Genomic DNA, 3,550 nt, shown 5'->3' on the forward strand with positions numbered 1-3,550 from the left:
CATATATCAAAGATTATTCTTTTAATTTCTTAATTTTATAGTTAAGAAAATTCAAGTTATAAAATATTAGTAAACTTTTCCAAGATCACAGAACTAGTTAGTAATAGAACCATGATAAAAACCTCAGTGTTTTCTTCTGATAGACTAATGATCACTTCACCCCATAATATTTACTTTTATTTCAGTCATAATTAATGTCTTCAGTTTTTATGTTAAGACTGAATGTAAAACCGTCACATAAGGAAAATAATTCTTCCACTTTGAAGAGATGTACATCTTATTCTGTGAGATGTAGATTTAGATACCATGTATGGAGTCCAGCTAATTGATTACTTAATGAAAACCCTCTGCACCAATTAAAGGGCCTCTATGGCATCTTAATATCACTTCCTATTCTACTATAAGTATCTCTGAATTATGCAGAAAGCCCTAACTGTCTCTACTGCTCACTCACAATTAAAGCCAACTAACTCTCAACTTCAATGTCTGTGCTTATTCCACATCTCTCCCTAACCTTCTTGCCCCTTCTCTCACACAGCTCCTGAGAACCACCTCTCATTAGATTACTCACTTGTCTACTGCAATTTATACAGCTGCCTTCCTCAGCACTGCTTCACAAGGGTATTTTTCTAATTATTTTAGCAATGAAGTTGGCCTTACTCCTAATTTGATTCCTATTCACAAAGATCTTTTCAAAGTGGATTAATGATTGTTCCTTCTGTGACAGTTTTTACAATGTTGAGCATATCAATTCTTAGCAATTATTTTTGTTGTTGTTGTTGTTCATGGATTGATTGGCTGGCCTCTCAATAAAACTACCCATACTAACGAAGTTTAAGTAGTTTATAGTGAAATCCAGGGATGATCCCAAAACCTATATTATTCAGTCTAATCCTTAAAAAAATTGATAAAAAGAAACACATTCATTAAATTTCACCTGTGTTCGAATGACATAATTAGAGACTAGAAACAACATACAGACAATTCTTCCCTGGAGCTTCTAACCCGTTAGGAGACCAGAGAAGGAGATTATGGATAAAGCTCTGGGCAACTCTGACTGTTGACAGTGCCAAAGTTTCATATTCTGAACCATCACCACATTTCAAATTCAGCGGCCTGTTTTCTGATAAGAAAGATAATTGCCAATGTACATGTTTGAGAGACACAGACCAAAAAGCACAATACAGCAAAACAAAACCCACCATGGTTGGAGAGTAAGTGGTAGTTGTTTGCAGTCACTATATTAAAATAATTATCCTTCAATCAGGAAGGAAGATTTTACTTAGAGGATATATTATTCAATAGTGACTATTTGAAATAAAAGTCTTGTTGAGAAAGAAGAAAAAATTAAGCAATAAGTAGACTGTCAGGAACACTGTAGCCTGTCTGATTAGTGCCTCACAGTGAGAAAGTTATGACATAGATAAAGAATAATCTTTGGGAAATCTCCACCCAAGGTGTATAGAAACAATTAATTCTAATCAAATTATTTTATTTTTATAAACATAATATTGAATGATGAATTATTTACTGAATATAAGAGGCAAAATTCTGATGCTAGTTTCTGTTTTTGTTTAAAAACAAAAAACAATAACAAAAAACTTTACCAAGCTATTAATGTTGCAACAGGGAACTTAGGTTTTCCTGAGGAAAAAAAATTGTCCTTTGACTTCTGTGTAAATTGGGGATTTTATTTATTTCTAGAGTTTTACATCAGAAAAGAAAGGTCATTAATCACTGCTGCTTTTCTACATAACTGTTTTTGACCTAACTCATTGATGGTCAGAGTAGTTGACTTAGTCGAATAAAGTGTGCATCAAAGAGGGTCTAATTTTATTGAACAAGAATGACGATTTAAACCATGCTTGCTGATAATTTTATTCAAACAAACTTACTTTACTCGGAGATCACATGAAGATACACTACCTGTTCTTCTCTCAATCTGTGTTTCAATACATTCCTGCCCCTTCCTGCTATCAGGAATATCTTCTCCATACTATTCTGAGGCTATTTTCATTTTCTTTAATTAAAATAAAATATAATTTTGTAAATAAATCTTGCTATTACTGCTATTGTGTTTTCTTCTCAGGAATTCATAGAACAATGGAATTTTATATTTGAAAAATAAAACTTATGTATGCAGTCAGCTTATAATGACTTCATTATCTCTCCTTAGAAAATAAGAAAAAATAAGTACAGTAGAAAAAAAAATTTTAAAGGAATCATAGATTCCAAAACAGACTTTGAAAATTGATAGAAGAATCATTGCACATATCCAAAAGAAATATTTTAATGCAGGGAAAAGACAAGGAGATGTCTTAAAGTCTTAAGAAGAAAAGCTTATGAAACAAACACTTGGTGAGATAACTCTAAACCAAGCATTTCATATACATCCTCAATTCACAACAACCTTACATAGTAGATGTATTTATTCCTTAGAAGGTAGATGTATTTAAAGATGGGAAAGCTGTGGTTCCCAAAGACTAAATGATTCTTCAAAAATCAGAGATCTGCTGATCGGAATTTAAGTCTTTTCAATCCTACTCCAAAGCCCATCCCATTACTGCAACCCACCCTGTCTGTTGTTACCTCTCACTGGCAATTGCTGGGACCAAAGATTATCTTTTCAGTAATTATATAAGAGGAAGAGATTAGCTGAGACAGCAAATCTGCTTGATTTTATCTGGATGTATGTGTATATAGAACATCTTTAAGCTCCTGTGAGACAGTGAAAAATGATAAAAGTTGTCTAATTTTTGCAATGATGTTATCAGAAAAATGTTTGTCACTGCTTGCTCTGTTTATTTAATGATGGGCCTCTCATGTGGAAACCTGGCATTATCTCTGAAGGTGCTATGCTCTTTTTTTTTTAATGCTGCTCCTGAAACAGAACTCCAGATACAAATCTCAAAGGCTGCGACAACAATGGGAATCTTCTATGCAATACATAGTACATCTACAGGTCTAGAAATTGCAAACCAATCCTCATAAATAAAAGCCTTTTCTCCTGTGTTGGCCCTCTACTAGAGCATGATGCCCTGGAAAAAAAAAAAAAGAGTTAAGAGGCGGAGCATCAGCATATCATAAAACCAAGAGGTAGTGGTATAAACGTTAAGAAACAAGCATCACTAAGTAGCTAAATAATATTGCAGACTATATAAACAATCTGAGTGCCAGGATCACATCTGTTGGTAAAAATATATTTTTTTAATTCACACCAGACTTGGTCAATTTGGAATTACATTAGTAGCAATAAGTAGTACTTCTCTGGTTTGCCCCTATAGTCCAAGTGGAACTTCCACTTGCCACTCATCCACCAATCTCACCACTATTTGGGAGGAGGTCCTCTGTAGGTATACTACATAAGTATCCACACATATTTCTGTTGTTTTCCTCTCCCTACATCCTATTGATCACTTTGCTTATGAAGTCATGTAAAAATGGTAGCTACTGGTTCTTGTGACTGTAGATGTCCACATCCATGAAAAGGGTCGTTAGCCATCTCCATGATTTTTTTTTTTTTTTTTTTTTTTTTTTTTTTTTTTTTTTT

Source organism: Rhinopithecus bieti, unplaced genomic scaffold (genome assembly GCF_001698545.2).
Source record: "Rhinopithecus bieti isolate Rb0 unplaced genomic scaffold, ASM169854v2 scaffold_444, whole genome shotgun sequence".
NCBI classification, from domain to species: domain Eukaryota; kingdom Metazoa; phylum Chordata; class Mammalia; order Primates; family Cercopithecidae; genus Rhinopithecus; species Rhinopithecus bieti.